Below are 14488 nucleotides of genomic sequence, written 5' to 3' on the forward strand. Positions count from 1 at the left end.
CCTTAAAAGTCAACGGGACCTGGGATTCCCAGCCGGTCACCCATACTGGTACTTGCCAGGCCTCAAGCTGGCTGGCGGCCGCGATCTGACGAGAGCAGGCACATTCAGCTTAGAATGCCCGTTGACAGCTCCTCCTCCTTTCCTATGGGCTTTCTGCAGTGCGAACGCACCTCCGAAACGGAAAGAAACCTACTCATGGCCTTAAAAGTCAACGGGACCTGGGATTCCCAGCCGGTCACCCATACTGGTACTTGCCAGGCCTCAAGCTGGCTGGCGGCCGCGATCTGACGAGAGCAGGCACATTCAGCTTAGAATGCCCGTTGACAGCTCCTCCTCCTTTCCTATGGGCTTTCTGCAGTGCGAACGCACCTCCGAAAAGGAAAGAAACCTACTCACGGCCTTAAAAGTCAACGGGACCTGGGATTCCCAGCCGGTCACCCATACTGGTACTTGCCAGGCCTCAAGCTGGCTGGCGGCCGCGATCTGACGAGAGCAGGCACATTCAGCTTAGAATGCCCGTTGACAGCTCCTCCTCCTTTCCTATGGGCTTTCTGCAGTGCGAACGCACCTCCGAAACGGAAAGAAACCTACTCACGGCCTTAAAAGTCAACGGGACCTGGGATTCCCAGCCGGTCACCCATACTGGTACTTGCCAGGCCTCAAGCTGGCTGGCGGCCGCGATCTGACGAGAGCAGGCACATTCAGCTTAGAATGCCCGTTGACAGCTCCTCCTCCTTTCCTATGGGCTTTCTGCAGTGCAAACGCACCTGCGAAAAGGAAAGAAACCTACTCACGGCCTTAAAAGTCAACGGGACCTGGGATTCCCAGCCGGTCACCCATACTGGTACTTGCCAGGCCTCAAGCTGGCTGGCGGCCGCGATCTGACGAGAGCAGGCACATTCAGCTTAGAATGCCCGTTGACAGCTCCTCCTCCTTTCCTATGGGCTTTCTGCAGTGCGAACGCACCTCCGAAAAGGAAAGAAACCTACTCACGGCCTTAAAAGTCAACGGGACCTGGGATTCCCAGCCGGTCACCCATACTGGTACTTGCCAGGCCTCAAGCTGACTGGCGGCCGCGATCTGACGAGAGCAGGCACATTCAGCTTAGAATGCCCGTTGACAGCTCCTCCTCCTTTCCTATGGGCTTTCTGCAGTGCGAACGCACCTCCGAAAAGGAAAGCAACCTACTCACGGCCTTAAAAGTCAACGGGACCTGGGATTCCCAGCCGGTCACCCATACTGGTACTTGCCAGGCCTCAAGCTGGCTGGCGGCCGCGATCTGACGAGAGCAGGCACATTCAGCTTAGAATGCCCGTTGACAGCTCCTCCTCCTTTCCTATGGGCTTTCTGCAGTGCGAACGCACCTCCGAAACGGAAAGAAACCTACTCACGGCCTTAAAAGTCTACGGGACCTGGGATTCCCAGCCGGTCACCCATACTGGTACTTGCCAGGCCTCAAGCTGGCTGGCGGCCGCGATCTGACGAGAGCAGGCACATTCAGCTTAGAATGCCCGTTGACAGCTCCTCCTCCTTTCCTATGGGCTTTCTGCAGTGCGAACGCACCTCCGAAAAGGAAAGCAACCTACTCACGGCCTTAAAAGTCAACGGGACCTGGAATTCCCAGCCGGTCACCCATACTGGTACTTGCCAGGCCTCAAGCTGGCTGGCGGCCGCGATCTGACGAGAGCAGGCACATTCAGCTTACAATGCCCGTTGACAGCTCCTCCTCCTTTCCTATGGGCTTTCTGCAGTGCGAACGCACCTCCGAAACGGAAAGAAACCTACTCACGGCCTTAAAAGTCAACGGGACCTGGGATTCCCAGCCGGTCACCCATACTGGTACTTGCCAGGCCTCAAGCTGGCTGGCGGCCGCGATCTGACGAGAGCAGGCACATTCAGCTTAGAATGCCCGTTGACAGCTCCTCCTCCTTTCCTATGGGCTTTCTGCAGTGCGAACGCACCTCCGAAAAGGAAAGAAACCTACTCACGGCCTTAAAAGTCAACGGGACCTGGGATTCCCAGCCGGTCACCCATACTGGTACTTCCCAGGCCTCAAGCTGGCTGGCGGCCGCGATCTGACGAGAGCAGGCACATTCAGCTTAGAATGCCCGTTGACAGCTCCTCCTCCTTTCCTATGGGCTTTCTGCAGTGCGAACGCACCTCCGAAAAGGAAAGCAACCTACTCACGGCCTTAAAAGTCAACGGGACCTGGGATTCCCAGCCGGTCACCCATACTGGTACTTGCCAGGCCTCAAGCTGGCTGGCGGCCGCGATCTGACGAGAGCAGGCACATTCAGCTTAGAATGCCCATTGACAGCTCCTCCTCCTTTCCTATGGGCTTTCTGCAGTGCGAACGCACCTCCGAAAAGGAAAAAAACCTACTCACGGCCTTAAAAGTCAACGGGACCTGGGATTCCCAGCCGGTCACCCATACTGGTACTTGCCCGGCCTCAAGCTGGCTGGCGGCCGCGATCTGACGAGAGCAGGCACATTCAGCTTAGAATTCCCGTTGACAGCTCCTCCTCCTTTCCTATGGGCTTTCTGCAGTGCGAACGCACCTCCGAAAAGGAAAGAAATCTACTCACGGCCTTAAAAGTCAACGGGACCTGGGATTCCCAGCCGGTCACCCATACTGGCACTTGCCAGGCCTCAAGCTGGCTGGCGGCCGCGATCTGACGAGAGCAGGCACATTCAGCTTAGAATGCCCGTTGACAGCTCCTCCTCCTTTCCTATGGGCTTTCTGCAGTGCGAACGCACCTCCGAAAAGGAAAGAAACCTACTCACGGCCTTAAAAGTCAACGGGACCTGGGATTCCAGGCCGGTCACCCATACTGGTACTTGCCAGGCCTCAAGCTGGCTGGCGGCCGCGATCTGACGAGAGCAGGCACATTCAGCTTAGAATGCCCGTTGACAGCTCCTCCTCCTTTCCTATGGGCTTTCTGCAGTGCCAACGCACCTCCGAAAAGGAAAGCAACCTACTCACGGCCTTAAAAGTCAACGGGACCTGAGATTCCCAGCCGGTCACCCATACTAGTACTTGCCAGGCCTCAAGCTGGCTGGCGGCCGCGATCTGACGAGAGCAGGCACATTCAGCTTAGAATGCCCGTTGACAGCTCCTCCTCCTTTCCTATGGGCTTTCTGCAGTGCGAACGCACCTCCGAAAAGGAAAGAAACCTACTCACGGCCTTAAAAGTCAACGGGACCTGGGATTCCCAGCCGGTCACCCATACTGGTACTTGCCAGGCCTCAAGCTGGCTGGCGGCCGCGATCTGACGAGAGCAGGCACATTCAGCTTAGAATGCCCGTTGACAGCTCCTCCTCCTTTCCTATGGGCTTTCTGCAGTGCGAACGCACCTCCGAAAAGGAAAGAAACCTACTCACGGCCTTAAAAGTCAACGGGACCTGGGATTCCCAGCCGGTCACCCATACTGGTACTTGCCAGGCCTCAAGCTGGCTGGCGGCCGCGATCTGACTAGAGCAGGCACATTCAGCTTAGAATGCCCGTTGACAGCTCCTCCTCCTTTCCTATGGGCTTTCTGCAGTGCGAACGCACCTCCGAAACGGAAAGAAACCTACTCACGGCCTTAAAAGTCAACGGGACCTGGGATTCCCAGCCGGTCACCCATACTGGTACTTGCCAGGCCTCAAGCTGGCTGGCGGCCGCGATCTGACGAGAGCAGGCACATTCAGCTTAGAATGCCCGTTGACAGCTCCTCCTCCTTTCCTATGGGCTTTCTGCAGTGCGAACGCACCTCCGAAAAGGAAAGCAACCTACTCACGGCCTTAAAAGTCAACTGGACCTGGGATTCCCAGCCGGTCACCCATACTGGTACTTGCCAGGCCTCAAGCTGGCTGGCGGCCGCGATCTGACGAGAGCAGGCACATTCAGCTTAGAATGCCCGTTGACAGCTCCTCCTCCTTTCCTATGGGCTTTCTGCAGTGCGAACGCACCTCCGAAAAGGAAAGAAACCTACTCACGGCCTTAAAAGTCAACGGGACCTGGGATTCCCAGCCGGTCACCCATACTGGTACTTGCCAGGCCTCAAGCTGGCTGGCGGCCGCGATCTGACGAGAGCAGGCACATTCAGCTTAGAATGCCCGTTGACAGCTCCTCCTCCTTTCCTATGGGCTTTCTGCAGTGCGAACGCACCTCCGAAAAGGAAAGCAACCTGCTCACGGCCTTAAAAGTCAACGGGACCTGGGATTCCCAGCCGGTCACCCATACTGGTACTTGCCAGGCCTCAAGCTGGCTGGCGGCCGCGATCTGACGAGAGCAGGCACATTCAGCTTAGAATGCCCGTTGACAGCTCCTCCTCCTTTCCTATGGGCTTTCTGCAGTGCGAACGCACCTCCGAAAAGGAAAGAAACCTACTCACGGCCTTAAAAGCCAACGGGACCTGGGATTTCCAGCCGGTCACCCATACTGGTACTTGCCAGGCCTCAAGCTGGCTGGCGGCCGCGATCTGACGAGAGCAGGCACATTCAGCTTAGAATGCCCGTTGACAGCTCCTCCTCCTTTCCTATGGGCTTTCTGCAGTGCGAACGCACCTCCGAAAAGGAAAGCAACCTACTCACGGCCTTAAAAGTCAACGGGACCTGGGATTCCCAGCCGGTCACCCATACTGGTACTTGCCAGGCCTCAAGCTGGCTGGCGGCCGCGATCTGACGAGAGCAGGCACATTCAGCTTAGAATGCCCGTTGACAGCTCCTCCTCCTTTCCTATGGGCTTTCTGCAGTGCGAACGCACCTCCGAAAAGGAAAGAAACCTACTCACAGCCTTAAAAGTCAACGGGACCTGGGATTCCCAGCCGGTCACCCATACTGGTACTTGCCAGGCCTCAAGCTGGCTGGCGGCCGCGATCTGACGAGAGCAGGCACATTCAGCTTAGAATGCCCGTTGACAGCTCCTCCTCCTTTCCTATGGGCTTTCTGCAGTGCGAACGCACCTCCGAAAAGGAAAGAAACCTACTCACGGCCTTAAAAGTCAACGGGACCTGGGATTCCCAGCCGGTCACCCATACTGGTACTTGCCAGGCCTCAAGCTGGCTGGCGGCCGCGATCTGACGAGAGCAGGCACATTCAGCTTAGAATGCCCGTTGACAGCTCCTCCTCCTTTCCTATGGGCTTTCTGCAGTGCGAACGCACCTCCGAAAAGGAAAGCAACCTACTCACGGCCTTAAAAGTCAACTGGACCTGGGATTCCCAGCCGGTCACCCATACTGGTACTTGCCAGGCCTCAAGCTGGCTGGCGGCCGCGATCTGACGAGAGCAGGCACATTCAGCTTAGAATGCCTGTTGACAGCTCCTCCTCCTTTCCTATGGGCTTTCTGCAGTGCGAACGCACCTCCGAAAAGGAAAGCAACCTACTCACGGCCTTAAAAGTCAACGGGACCTGGGATTCCCAGCCGGTCACCCATACTGGTACTTGCCAGGCCTCAAGCTGGCTGGCGGCCGCGATCTGACGAGAGCAGGCACATTCAGCTTAGAATGCCCGTTGACAGCTCCTCCTCCTTTCCTATGGGCTTTCTGCAGTGCGAACGCACCTCCGAAAAGGAAAGCAACCTGCTCACGGCCTTAAAAGTCAACGGGACCTGGGATTCCCAGCCGGTCACCCATACTGGTACTTGCCAGGCCTCAAGCTGGCTGGCGGCCGCGATCTGACGAGAGCAGGCACATTCAGCTTAGAATGCCCGTTGACAGCTCCTCTTCCTTTCCTATGGGCTTTCTGCAGTGCGAACGCACCTCCGAAAAGGAAAGAAACCTACTCACGGCCTTAAAAGTCAACGGGACCTGGGATTCCCAGCCGGTCACCCATACTGGTACTTGCCAGGCCTCAAGCTGGCTGGCGGCCGCGATCTGACGAGAGCAGGCACATTCAGCTTAGAATGCCCGTTGACAGCTCCTCCTCCTTTCCTATGGGCTTTCTGCAGTGCGAACGCACCTCCGAAAAGGAAAGCAACCTACTCACGGCCTTAAAAGTCAACGGGACCTGGGATTCCCAGCCGGTCACCCATACTGGTACTTGCCAGGCCTCAAGCTGGCTGGCGGCCGCGATCTGACGAGAGCAGGCACATTCAGCTTAGAATGCCCGTTGACAGCTCCTCCTCCTTTCCTATGGGCTTTCTGCAGTGCGAACGCACCTCCGAAAAGGAAAGAAACCTACTCACAGCCTTAAAAGTCAACGGGACCTGGGATTCCCAGCCGGTCACCCATACTGGTACTTGCCAGGCCTCAAGCTGGCTGGCGGCCGCGATCTGACGAGAGCAGGCACATTCAGCTTAGAATGCCCGTTGACAGCTCCTCCTCCTTTCCTATGGGCTTTCTGCAGTGCGAACGCACCTCCGAAAAGGAAAGCAACCTACTCACGGCCTTAAAAGTCAACGGGACCTGGGATTCCCAGCCGGTCACCCATACTGGTACTTGCCAGGCCTCAAGCTGGCTGGCGGCCGCGATCTGACGAGAGCAGGCACATTCAGCTTAGAATGCCCATTGACAGCTCCTCCTCCTTTCCTATGGGCTTTCTGCAGTGCGAACGCACCTCCGAAAAGGAAAAAAACCTACTCACGGCCTTAAAAGTCAACGGGACCTGGGATTCCCAGCCGGTCACCCATACTGGTACTTGCCCGGCCTCAAGCTGGCTGGCGGCCGCGATCTGACGAGAGCAGGCACATTCAGCTTAGAATTCCCGTTGACAGCTCCTCCTCCTTTCCTATGGGCTTTCTGCAGTGCGAACGCACCTCCGAAAAGGAAAGAAATCTACTCACGGCCTTAAAAGTCAACGGGACCTGGGATTCCCAGCCGGTCACCCATACTGGCACTTGCCAGGCCTCAAGCTGGCTGGCGGCCGCGATCTGACGAGAGCAGGCACATTCAGCTTAGAATGCCCGTTGACAGCTCCTCCTCCTTTCCTATGGGCTTTCTGCAGTGCGAACGCACCTCCGAAAAGGAAAGAAACCTACTCACGGCCTTAAAAGTCAACGGGACCTGGGATTCCAGGCCGGTCACCCATACTGGTACTTGCCAGGCCTCAAGCTGGCTGGCGGCCGCGATCTGACGAGAGCAGGCACATTCAGCTTAGAATGCCCGTTGACAGCTCCTCCTCCTTTCCTATGGGCTTTCTGCAGTGCCAACGCACCTCCGAAAAGGAAAGCAACCTACTCACGGCCTTAAAAGTCAACGGGACCTGAGATTCCCAGCCGGTCACCCATACTAGTACTTGCCAGGCCTCAAGCTGGCTGGCGGCCGCGATCTGACGAGAGCAGGCACATTCAGCTTAGAATGCCCGTTGACAGCTCCTCCTCCTTTCCTATGGGCTTTCTGCAGTGCGAACGCACCTCCGAAAAGGAAAGAAACCTACTCACGGCCTTAAAAGTCAACGGGACCTGGGATTCCCAGCCGGTCACCCATACTGGTACTTGCCAGGCCTCAAGCTGGCTGGCGGCCGCGATCTGACGAGAGCAGGCACATTCAGCTTAGAATGCCCGTTGACAGCTCCTCCTCCTTTCCTATGGGCTTTCTGCAGTGCGAACGCACCTCCGAAAAGGAAAGAAACCTACTCACGGCCTTAAAAGTCAACGGGACCTGGGATTCCCAGCCGGTCACCCATACTGGTACTTGCCAGGCCTCAAGCTGGCTGGCGGCCGCGATCTGACTAGAGCAGGCACATTCAGCTTAGAATGCCCGTTGACAGCTCCTCCTCCTTTCCTATGGGCTTTCTGCAGTGCGAACGCACCTCCGAAACGGAAAGAAACCTACTCACGGCCTTAAAAGTCAACGGGACCTGGGATTCCCAGCCGGTCACCCATACTGGTACTTGCCAGGCCTCAAGCTGGCTGGCGGCCGCGATCTGACGAGAGCAGGCACATTCAGCTTAGAATGCCCGTTGACAGCTCCTCCTCCTTTCCTATGGGCTTTCTGCAGTGCGAACGCACCTCCGAAAAGGAAAGCAACCTACTCACGGCCTTAAAAGTCAACTGGACCTGGGATTCCCAGCCGGTCACCCATACTGGTACTTGCCAGGCCTCAAGCTGGCTGGCGGCCGCGATCTGACGAGAGCAGGCACATTCAGCTTAGAATGCCCGTTGACAGCTCCTCCTCCTTTCCTATGGGCTTTCTGCAGTGCGAACGCACCTCCGAAAAGGAAAGAAACCTACTCACGGCCTTAAAAGTCAACGGGACCTGGGATTCCCAGCCGGTCACCCATACTGGTACTTGCCAGGCCTCAAGCTGGCTGGCGGCCGCGATCTGACGAGAGCAGGCACATTCAGCTTAGAATGCCCGTTGACAGCTCCTCCTCCTTTCCTATGGGCTTTCTGCAGTGCGAACGCACCTCCGAAAAGGAAAGCAACCTGCTCACGGCCTTAAAAGTCAACGGGACCTGGGATTCCCAGCCGGTCACCCATACTGGTACTTGCCAGGCCTCAAGCTGGCTGGCGGCCGCGATCTGACGAGAGCAGGCACATTCAGCTTAGAATGCCCGTTGACAGCTCCTCCTCCTTTCCTATGGGCTTTCTGCAGTGCGAACGCACCTCCGAAAAGGAAAGAAACCTACTCACGGCCTTAAAAGCCAACGGGACCTGGGATTTCCAGCCGGTCACCCATACTGGTACTTGCCAGGCCTCAAGCTGGCTGGCGGCCGCGATCTGACGAGAGCAGGCACATTCAGCTTAGAATGCCCGTTGACAGCTCCTCCTCCTTTCCTATGGGCTTTCTGCAGTGCGAACGCACCTCCGAAAAGGAAAGCAACCTACTCACGGCCTTAAAAGTCAACGGGACCTGGGATTCCCAGCCGGTCACCCATACTGGTACTTGCCAGGCCTCAAGCTGGCTGGCGGCCGCGATCTGACGAGAGCAGGCACATTCAGCTTAGAATGCCCGTTGACAGCTCCTCCTCCTTTCCTATGGGCTTTCTGCAGTGCGAACGCACCTCCGAAAAGGAAAGAAACCTACTCACAGCCTTAAAAGTCAACGGGACCTGGGATTCCCAGCCGGTCACCCATACTGGTACTTGCCAGGCCTCAAGCTGGCTGGCGGCCGCGATCTGACGAGAGCAGGCACATTCAGCTTAGAATGCCCGTTGACAGCTCCTCCTCCTTTCCTATGGGCTTTCTGCAGTGCGAACGCACCTCCGAAAAGGAAAGAAACCTACTCACGGCCTTAAAAGTCAACGGGACCTGGGATTCCCAGCCGGTCACCCATACTGGTACTTGCCAGGCCTCAAGCTGGCTGGCGGCCGCGATCTGACGAGAGCAGGCACATTCAGCTTAGAATGCCCGTTGACAGCTCCTCCTCCTTTCCTATGGGCTTTCTGCAGTGCGAACGCACCTCCGAAAAGGAAAGCAACCTACTCACGGCCTTAAAAGTCAACTGGACCTGGGATTCCCAGCCGGTCACCCATACTGGTACTTGCCAGGCCTCAAGCTGGCTGGCGGCCGCGATCTGACGAGAGCAGGCACATTCAGCTTAGAATGCCTGTTGACAGCTCCTCCTCCTTTCCTATGGGCTTTCTGCAGTGCGAACGCACCTCCGAAAAGGAAAGCAACCTACTCACGGCCTTAAAAGTCAACGGGACCTGGGATTCCCAGCCGGTCACCCATACTGGTACTTGCCAGGCCTCAAGCTGGCTGGCGGCCGCGATCTGACGAGAGCAGGCACATTCAGCTTAGAATGCCCGTTGACAGCTCCTCCTCCTTTCCTATGGGCTTTCTGCAGTGCGAACGCACCTCCGAAAAGGAAAGCAACCTGCTCACGGCCTTAAAAGTCAACGGGACCTGGGATTCCCAGCCGGTCACCCATACTGGTACTTGCCAGGCCTCAAGCTGGCTGGCGGCCGCGATCTGACGAGAGCAGGCACATTCAGCTTAGAATGCCCGTTGACAGCTCCTCTTCCTTTCCTATGGGCTTTCTGCAGTGCGAACGCACCTCCGAAAAGGAAAGAAACCTACTCACGGCCTTAAAAGTCAACGGGACCTGGGATTCCCAGCCGGTCACCCATACTGGTACTTGCCAGGCCTCAAGCTGGCTGGCGGCCGCGATCTGACGAGAGCAGGCACATTCAGCTTAGAATGCCCGTTGACAGCTCCTCCTCCTTTCCTATGGGCTTTCTGCAGTGCGAACGCACCTCCGAAAAGGAAAGCAACCTACTCACGGCCTTAAAAGTCAACGGGACCTGGGATTCCCAGCCGGTCACCCATACTGGTACTTGCCAGGCCTCAAGCTGGCTGGCGGCCGCGATCTGACGAGAGCAGGCACATTCAGCTTAGAATGCCCGTTGACAGCTCCTCCTCCTTTCCTATGGGCTTTCTGCAGTGCGAACGCACCTCCGAAAAGGAAAGAAACCTACTCACAGCCTTAAAAGTCAACGGGACCTGGGATTCCCAGCCGGTCACCCATACTGGTACTTGCCAGGCCTCAAGCTGGCTGGCGGCCGCGATCTGACGAGAGCAGGCACATTCAGCTTAGAATGCCCGTTGACAGCTCCTCCTCCTTTCCTATGGGCTTTCTGCAGTGCGAACGCACCTCCGAAAAGGAAAGAAACCTACTCACGGCCTTAAAAGTCAACGGGACCTGGGATTCCCAGCCGGTCACCCATACTGGTACTTGCCAGGCCTCAAGCTGGCTGGCGGCCGCGATCTGACGAGAGCAGGCACATTCAGCTTAGAATGCCCGTTGACAGCTCCTCCTCCTTTCCTATGGGCTTTCTGCAGTGCGAACGCACCTCCGAAAAGGAAAGCAACCTACTCACGGCCTTAAAAGTCAACGGGACCTGGGATTCCCAGCCGGTCACCCATACTGGTACTTGCCAGGCCTCAAGCTGGCTGGCGGCCGCGATCTGACGAGAGCAGGCACATTCAGCTTAGAATGCCCGTTGACAGCTCCTCCTCCTTTCCTATGGGCTTTCTGCAGTGCGAACGCACCTCCGAAAAGGAAAGAAACCTACTCACGGCCTTAAAAGTCAACGGGACCTGGGATTCCCAGCCGGTCACCCATACTGGTACTTGCCAGGCCTCAAGCTGGCTGGCGGCCGCGATCTGACGAGAGCAGGCACATTCAGCTTAGAATACCCGTTGACAGCTCCTCCTCCTTTCCTATGGGCTTTCTGCAGTGCGAACGCACCTCCGAAAAGGAAAGCAACCTGCTCACGGCCTTAAAAGTCAACGGGACCTGGGATTCCCAGCCGGTCACCCATACTGGTACTTGCCAGGCCTCAAGCTGGCTGGCGGCCGCGATCTGACGAGAGCAGGCACATTCAGCTTAGAATGCCCGTTGACAGCTCCTCCTCCTTTCCTATGGGCTTTCTGCAGTGCGAACGCACCTCCGAAAAGGAAAGAAACCTACTCACGGCCTTAAAAGTCAACGGGACCTGGGATTCCCAGCCGGTCACCCATACTGGTACTTGCCAGGCCTCAAGCTGGCTGGCGGCCGCGATCTGACGAGAGCAGGCACATTCAGCTTAGAATGCCCGTTGACAGCTCCTCCTCCTTTCCTATGGGCTTTCTGCAGTGCGAACGCACCTCCGAAAAGGAAAGCAACCTACTCACGGCCTTAAAAGTCAACGGGACCTGGGATTCCCAGCCGGTCACCCATACTGGTACTTGCCAGGCCTCAAGCTGGCTGGCCGCTGCGATCTGACGAGAGCAGGCACATTCAGCTTAGAATGCCCGTTGACAGCTCCACCTCCTTTCCTATGGGCTTTCTGCAGTGCGAACGCACCTCCGAAAAGGAAAGAAACCTACTCACGGCCTTAAAAGTCAACGGGACCTGGGATTCCCAGCCGGTCACCCATACTGGTACTTGCCAGGCCTCAAGCTGGCTGGCGGCCGCGATCTGACGAGAGCAGGCACATTCAGCTTAGAATGCCTGTTGACAGCTCCTCCTCCTTTCCTATGGGCTTTCTGCAGTGCGAACGCACCTCCGAAACAGAAAGAAACCTACTCACGGCCTTAAAAGTCAACGGGACCTGGGATTCCCAGCCGGTCACCCATACTGGTACTTGCCAGGCCTCAAGCTGGCTGGCGGCCGCGATCTGACGAGAGCAGGTACATTCAGCTTAGAATGCCCGTTGACAGCTCCTCCTCCTTTCCTATGGGCTTTCTGCAGTGCGAACGCACCTCTGAAAAGGAAAGCAACCTACTCACGGCCTTAAAGGTCAACGGGACCTGGGATTCCCAGCCGGTCACCCATACTGGCACTTGCCAGGCCTCAAGCTGGCTGGCGGCCGCGATCTGACGAGAGCAGGCACATTCAGCTTAGAATGCCCGTTGACAGCTCCTCCTCCTTTCCTATGGGCTTTCTGCAGTGCGAATGCACCTCCGAAAAGGAAAGAAACCTACTCACGGCCTTAAAAGTCAACGGGACCTGGGATGCCCAGCCGGTCACCCATACTGGTACTTGCCAGGCCTCAAGCTGGCTGGCGGCCGCGATCTGACGAGAGCAGGCACATTCAGCTTAGAATGCCCGTTGACAGCTCCTCCTCCTTTCCTATGGGCTTTCTGCAGTGCGAACGCACCTCCGAAACGGAAAGGAACCTACTCACGGCCTTAAAAGTCAACGGGACCTGGGATTCCCAGCCGGTCACCCATACTGGTACTTGCCAGGCCTCAAGCTGCCGGGCGGCCGCGATCTGACGAGAGCAGGCACATTCAGCTTAGAATGCCCGTTGACAGCTCCTCCTCCTTTCCTATGGGCTTTCTGCAGTGCGAACGCACCTCCGAAAAGGAAAGAAACCTACTCACGGCCTTAAAAGTCAACGGGACCTGGGATTCCCAGCCGGTCACCCATACTGGTACTTGCCAGGCCTCAAGCTGGCTGGCGGCCGCGATCTGACGAGAGCAGGCACATTCAGCTTAGAATGCCCGTTGACAGCTTCTCCTCCTTTCCTATGGGCTTTCTGCAGTGCGAACGCACCTCCGAAAAGGAAAGAAACCTACTCACGGCCTTAAAAGTCAACGGGACCTGGGATTCCCAGCCGGTCACCCATACTGGTACTTGCCAGGCCTCAAGCTGGCTGGCGGCCGCGATCTGACGAGAGCAGGCACATTCAGCTTAGAATGCCCGTTGACAGTGCCTCCTCCTTTCCTATGGGCTATCTGCAGTGCGAACGCACCCTCGAAAAGGAAAGAAACCTACTCACGGCCTTAAAAGTCAACAGGACCTGGGATTCCCAGCCGGTCACCCATACTGGTACTTGCCAGGCCTCAAGCTGGCTGGCGGCCGCGATCTGACGAGAGCAGGCACATTCAGCTTAGAATGCCCGTTGACAGCTCCGCCTCCTTTCCTATGGGCTTTCTGCAGTGCGAACGCACCTCCGAAAAGGAAAGGAACCTACTCACGGCCTTAAAAGTCAACGGGACCTGGGATTCCCAGCCGGTCACCCATACTGGTACTTGCCAGGCCTCAAGCTGGCTGGCGGCCGCGATCTGACGAGAGCAGGCACATTCAGCTTAGAATGCCCGTTGACAGCTCCTCCTCCTTTCCTATGGGCTTTCTGCAGTGCGAACGCACCTCCGAAAAGGAAAGAAACCTACTCACGGCCTTAAAAGTCAACGGGACCTGGGATTCCCAGCCGGTCACCCATACTGGTACTTGCCAGGCCTCAAGCTGGCTGGCGGCCGCGATCTGACGAGAGCAGGCACATTCAGCTTAGAATGCCCGTTGACAGCTCCTCCTCCTTTCCTATGGGCTTTCTGCAGTGCGAACGCACCTCCGAAAAGGAAAGAAACCTACTCACGGCCTTAAAAGTCAACGGGACCTGGGATTCCCAGACGGTCACCCATACTGGTACTTGCCAGGCCTCAAGCTGGCTGGCGGCCGCGATCTGACGAGAGCAGGCACATTCAGCTTAGAATGCCCGTTGACAGCTCCTCCTCCTTTCCTATGGGCTTTCTGCAGTGCGAACGCACCTCCGAAAAGGAAAGAAACCTACTCACGGCCTTAAAAGTCAACGGGACCTGGGATTCCCAGCCGGTCACCCATACTGGTACTTGCCAGGCCTCAAGCTGGCTGGCGGCCACGATCTGACGAGAGCAGGCACATTCAGCTTAGAATGCCCGTTGACAGCTCCTCCTCCTTTCCTATGGGCTTTCTGCAGTGCGAACGCACCTCCGAAAAGGAAAGAAACCTACTCACGGCCTTAAAAGTCAACGGGACCTGGGATTCCCAGCCGGTCACCCATACTGGTACTTGCCAGGCCTCAAGCTGGCTGGCGGCCGCGATCTGACGAGAGCAGGCACATTCAGCTTAGAATGCCCGTTGACAGCTCCTCCTCCTTTCCTATGGGCTTTCTGCAGTGCGAACGCACCTCCGAAAAGGAAAGAAACCTACTCACGGCCTTAAAAGTCAACGGGACCTGGGATTCCCAGCCGGTCACCCATACTGGTACTTGCCAGGCCTCAAGCTGGCTGGCGGCCGCGATCTGACGAGAGCAGGCACATTCAGCTTAGAATGCCCGTTGACAGTGCCTTCTCCTTTCCTATGGGCTTTCTGCAGT

General features: G+C 56.8%; 73 pseudogenes; all 73 read right to left on the reverse strand.

Annotated features, from left to right (window-relative positions):
* Positions 1-7: 7 nt before the first annotated feature.
* LOC136595809 (5S ribosomal RNA) lies at positions 8-126 on the reverse strand (annotated as a pseudogene).
* Positions 127-206: 80 nt separating this feature from the next.
* On the reverse strand, positions 207-325 carry LOC136595811 (5S ribosomal RNA; annotated as a pseudogene).
* An 80-nt stretch (positions 326-405) lies between these two features.
* Positions 406-524, reverse strand: LOC136595812 (5S ribosomal RNA; annotated as a pseudogene).
* Positions 525-604: 80 nt separating this feature from the next.
* Positions 605-723, reverse strand: LOC136595813 (5S ribosomal RNA; annotated as a pseudogene).
* Positions 724-803: 80 nt separating this feature from the next.
* LOC136595814 (5S ribosomal RNA) lies at positions 804-922 on the reverse strand (annotated as a pseudogene).
* Positions 923-1002: 80 nt separating this feature from the next.
* Positions 1003-1121, reverse strand: LOC136597541 (5S ribosomal RNA; annotated as a pseudogene).
* Positions 1122-1201: 80 nt separating this feature from the next.
* LOC136595815 (5S ribosomal RNA) lies at positions 1202-1320 on the reverse strand (annotated as a pseudogene).
* An 80-nt stretch (positions 1321-1400) lies between these two features.
* Positions 1401-1519, reverse strand: LOC136596678 (5S ribosomal RNA; annotated as a pseudogene).
* Positions 1520-1599: 80 nt separating this feature from the next.
* On the reverse strand, positions 1600-1718 carry LOC136597307 (5S ribosomal RNA; annotated as a pseudogene).
* Positions 1719-1798: 80 nt separating this feature from the next.
* LOC136595817 (5S ribosomal RNA) lies at positions 1799-1917 on the reverse strand (annotated as a pseudogene).
* Positions 1918-1997: 80 nt separating this feature from the next.
* LOC136596164 (5S ribosomal RNA) lies at positions 1998-2116 on the reverse strand (annotated as a pseudogene).
* An 80-nt stretch (positions 2117-2196) lies between these two features.
* Positions 2197-2315, reverse strand: LOC136596649 (5S ribosomal RNA; annotated as a pseudogene).
* An 80-nt stretch (positions 2316-2395) lies between these two features.
* Positions 2396-2514, reverse strand: LOC136596744 (5S ribosomal RNA; annotated as a pseudogene).
* An 80-nt stretch (positions 2515-2594) lies between these two features.
* On the reverse strand, positions 2595-2713 carry LOC136597291 (5S ribosomal RNA; annotated as a pseudogene).
* Positions 2714-2793: 80 nt separating this feature from the next.
* LOC136597192 (5S ribosomal RNA) lies at positions 2794-2912 on the reverse strand (annotated as a pseudogene).
* An 80-nt stretch (positions 2913-2992) lies between these two features.
* Positions 2993-3111, reverse strand: LOC136596599 (5S ribosomal RNA; annotated as a pseudogene).
* An 80-nt stretch (positions 3112-3191) lies between these two features.
* On the reverse strand, positions 3192-3310 carry LOC136595818 (5S ribosomal RNA; annotated as a pseudogene).
* An 80-nt stretch (positions 3311-3390) lies between these two features.
* Positions 3391-3509, reverse strand: LOC136597318 (5S ribosomal RNA; annotated as a pseudogene).
* An 80-nt stretch (positions 3510-3589) lies between these two features.
* LOC136595819 (5S ribosomal RNA) lies at positions 3590-3708 on the reverse strand (annotated as a pseudogene).
* Positions 3709-3788: 80 nt separating this feature from the next.
* LOC136597324 (5S ribosomal RNA) lies at positions 3789-3907 on the reverse strand (annotated as a pseudogene).
* An 80-nt stretch (positions 3908-3987) lies between these two features.
* Positions 3988-4106, reverse strand: LOC136595820 (5S ribosomal RNA; annotated as a pseudogene).
* An 80-nt stretch (positions 4107-4186) lies between these two features.
* Positions 4187-4305, reverse strand: LOC136595821 (5S ribosomal RNA; annotated as a pseudogene).
* Positions 4306-4385: 80 nt separating this feature from the next.
* On the reverse strand, positions 4386-4504 carry LOC136597365 (5S ribosomal RNA; annotated as a pseudogene).
* Positions 4505-4584: 80 nt separating this feature from the next.
* On the reverse strand, positions 4585-4703 carry LOC136595823 (5S ribosomal RNA; annotated as a pseudogene).
* An 80-nt stretch (positions 4704-4783) lies between these two features.
* LOC136595824 (5S ribosomal RNA) lies at positions 4784-4902 on the reverse strand (annotated as a pseudogene).
* Positions 4903-4982: 80 nt separating this feature from the next.
* Positions 4983-5101, reverse strand: LOC136595825 (5S ribosomal RNA; annotated as a pseudogene).
* An 80-nt stretch (positions 5102-5181) lies between these two features.
* On the reverse strand, positions 5182-5300 carry LOC136597393 (5S ribosomal RNA; annotated as a pseudogene).
* An 80-nt stretch (positions 5301-5380) lies between these two features.
* Positions 5381-5499, reverse strand: LOC136595826 (5S ribosomal RNA; annotated as a pseudogene).
* Positions 5500-5579: 80 nt separating this feature from the next.
* Positions 5580-5698, reverse strand: LOC136595828 (5S ribosomal RNA; annotated as a pseudogene).
* An 80-nt stretch (positions 5699-5778) lies between these two features.
* On the reverse strand, positions 5779-5897 carry LOC136595829 (5S ribosomal RNA; annotated as a pseudogene).
* An 80-nt stretch (positions 5898-5977) lies between these two features.
* Positions 5978-6096, reverse strand: LOC136595830 (5S ribosomal RNA; annotated as a pseudogene).
* Positions 6097-6176: 80 nt separating this feature from the next.
* Positions 6177-6295, reverse strand: LOC136595831 (5S ribosomal RNA; annotated as a pseudogene).
* Positions 6296-6375: 80 nt separating this feature from the next.
* Positions 6376-6494, reverse strand: LOC136596650 (5S ribosomal RNA; annotated as a pseudogene).
* An 80-nt stretch (positions 6495-6574) lies between these two features.
* LOC136596745 (5S ribosomal RNA) lies at positions 6575-6693 on the reverse strand (annotated as a pseudogene).
* Positions 6694-6773: 80 nt separating this feature from the next.
* Positions 6774-6892, reverse strand: LOC136597293 (5S ribosomal RNA; annotated as a pseudogene).
* Positions 6893-6972: 80 nt separating this feature from the next.
* Positions 6973-7091, reverse strand: LOC136597193 (5S ribosomal RNA; annotated as a pseudogene).
* Positions 7092-7171: 80 nt separating this feature from the next.
* Positions 7172-7290, reverse strand: LOC136596601 (5S ribosomal RNA; annotated as a pseudogene).
* Positions 7291-7370: 80 nt separating this feature from the next.
* LOC136595832 (5S ribosomal RNA) lies at positions 7371-7489 on the reverse strand (annotated as a pseudogene).
* Positions 7490-7569: 80 nt separating this feature from the next.
* Positions 7570-7688, reverse strand: LOC136597319 (5S ribosomal RNA; annotated as a pseudogene).
* Positions 7689-7768: 80 nt separating this feature from the next.
* On the reverse strand, positions 7769-7887 carry LOC136595833 (5S ribosomal RNA; annotated as a pseudogene).
* Positions 7888-7967: 80 nt separating this feature from the next.
* Positions 7968-8086, reverse strand: LOC136597325 (5S ribosomal RNA; annotated as a pseudogene).
* An 80-nt stretch (positions 8087-8166) lies between these two features.
* On the reverse strand, positions 8167-8285 carry LOC136595835 (5S ribosomal RNA; annotated as a pseudogene).
* An 80-nt stretch (positions 8286-8365) lies between these two features.
* Positions 8366-8484, reverse strand: LOC136595836 (5S ribosomal RNA; annotated as a pseudogene).
* Positions 8485-8564: 80 nt separating this feature from the next.
* On the reverse strand, positions 8565-8683 carry LOC136597367 (5S ribosomal RNA; annotated as a pseudogene).
* An 80-nt stretch (positions 8684-8763) lies between these two features.
* Positions 8764-8882, reverse strand: LOC136595837 (5S ribosomal RNA; annotated as a pseudogene).
* An 80-nt stretch (positions 8883-8962) lies between these two features.
* LOC136595839 (5S ribosomal RNA) lies at positions 8963-9081 on the reverse strand (annotated as a pseudogene).
* An 80-nt stretch (positions 9082-9161) lies between these two features.
* Positions 9162-9280, reverse strand: LOC136595840 (5S ribosomal RNA; annotated as a pseudogene).
* Positions 9281-9360: 80 nt separating this feature from the next.
* LOC136597395 (5S ribosomal RNA) lies at positions 9361-9479 on the reverse strand (annotated as a pseudogene).
* Positions 9480-9559: 80 nt separating this feature from the next.
* LOC136595841 (5S ribosomal RNA) lies at positions 9560-9678 on the reverse strand (annotated as a pseudogene).
* Positions 9679-9758: 80 nt separating this feature from the next.
* On the reverse strand, positions 9759-9877 carry LOC136595842 (5S ribosomal RNA; annotated as a pseudogene).
* An 80-nt stretch (positions 9878-9957) lies between these two features.
* On the reverse strand, positions 9958-10076 carry LOC136595843 (5S ribosomal RNA; annotated as a pseudogene).
* An 80-nt stretch (positions 10077-10156) lies between these two features.
* Positions 10157-10275, reverse strand: LOC136595844 (5S ribosomal RNA; annotated as a pseudogene).
* An 80-nt stretch (positions 10276-10355) lies between these two features.
* LOC136595845 (5S ribosomal RNA) lies at positions 10356-10474 on the reverse strand (annotated as a pseudogene).
* Positions 10475-10554: 80 nt separating this feature from the next.
* Positions 10555-10673, reverse strand: LOC136595847 (5S ribosomal RNA; annotated as a pseudogene).
* Positions 10674-10753: 80 nt separating this feature from the next.
* LOC136595848 (5S ribosomal RNA) lies at positions 10754-10872 on the reverse strand (annotated as a pseudogene).
* An 80-nt stretch (positions 10873-10952) lies between these two features.
* On the reverse strand, positions 10953-11071 carry LOC136596689 (5S ribosomal RNA; annotated as a pseudogene).
* Positions 11072-11151: 80 nt separating this feature from the next.
* Positions 11152-11270, reverse strand: LOC136595850 (5S ribosomal RNA; annotated as a pseudogene).
* Positions 11271-11350: 80 nt separating this feature from the next.
* Positions 11351-11469, reverse strand: LOC136595851 (5S ribosomal RNA; annotated as a pseudogene).
* Positions 11470-11549: 80 nt separating this feature from the next.
* Positions 11550-11668, reverse strand: LOC136596360 (5S ribosomal RNA; annotated as a pseudogene).
* Positions 11669-11748: 80 nt separating this feature from the next.
* Positions 11749-11867, reverse strand: LOC136597229 (5S ribosomal RNA; annotated as a pseudogene).
* An 80-nt stretch (positions 11868-11947) lies between these two features.
* On the reverse strand, positions 11948-12066 carry LOC136595798 (5S ribosomal RNA; annotated as a pseudogene).
* Positions 12067-12146: 80 nt separating this feature from the next.
* LOC136597168 (5S ribosomal RNA) lies at positions 12147-12265 on the reverse strand (annotated as a pseudogene).
* Positions 12266-12345: 80 nt separating this feature from the next.
* On the reverse strand, positions 12346-12464 carry LOC136597269 (5S ribosomal RNA; annotated as a pseudogene).
* Positions 12465-12544: 80 nt separating this feature from the next.
* LOC136596663 (5S ribosomal RNA) lies at positions 12545-12663 on the reverse strand (annotated as a pseudogene).
* Positions 12664-12743: 80 nt separating this feature from the next.
* LOC136595852 (5S ribosomal RNA) lies at positions 12744-12862 on the reverse strand (annotated as a pseudogene).
* An 80-nt stretch (positions 12863-12942) lies between these two features.
* On the reverse strand, positions 12943-13061 carry LOC136595853 (5S ribosomal RNA; annotated as a pseudogene).
* Positions 13062-13141: 80 nt separating this feature from the next.
* On the reverse strand, positions 13142-13260 carry LOC136596568 (5S ribosomal RNA; annotated as a pseudogene).
* Positions 13261-13340: 80 nt separating this feature from the next.
* LOC136595854 (5S ribosomal RNA) lies at positions 13341-13459 on the reverse strand (annotated as a pseudogene).
* An 80-nt stretch (positions 13460-13539) lies between these two features.
* On the reverse strand, positions 13540-13658 carry LOC136595855 (5S ribosomal RNA; annotated as a pseudogene).
* An 80-nt stretch (positions 13659-13738) lies between these two features.
* On the reverse strand, positions 13739-13857 carry LOC136596275 (5S ribosomal RNA; annotated as a pseudogene).
* An 80-nt stretch (positions 13858-13937) lies between these two features.
* On the reverse strand, positions 13938-14056 carry LOC136596960 (5S ribosomal RNA; annotated as a pseudogene).
* Positions 14057-14136: 80 nt separating this feature from the next.
* On the reverse strand, positions 14137-14255 carry LOC136595856 (5S ribosomal RNA; annotated as a pseudogene).
* An 80-nt stretch (positions 14256-14335) lies between these two features.
* On the reverse strand, positions 14336-14454 carry LOC136595857 (5S ribosomal RNA; annotated as a pseudogene).
* Positions 14455-14488: the final 34 nt, after the last annotated feature.

The sequence above is a fragment of the Eleutherodactylus coqui genome, unplaced genomic scaffold (genome assembly GCF_035609145.1).
Source record: "Eleutherodactylus coqui strain aEleCoq1 unplaced genomic scaffold, aEleCoq1.hap1 HAP1_SCAFFOLD_117, whole genome shotgun sequence".
NCBI lineage: Eukaryota > Metazoa > Chordata > Amphibia > Anura > Eleutherodactylidae > Eleutherodactylus > Eleutherodactylus coqui.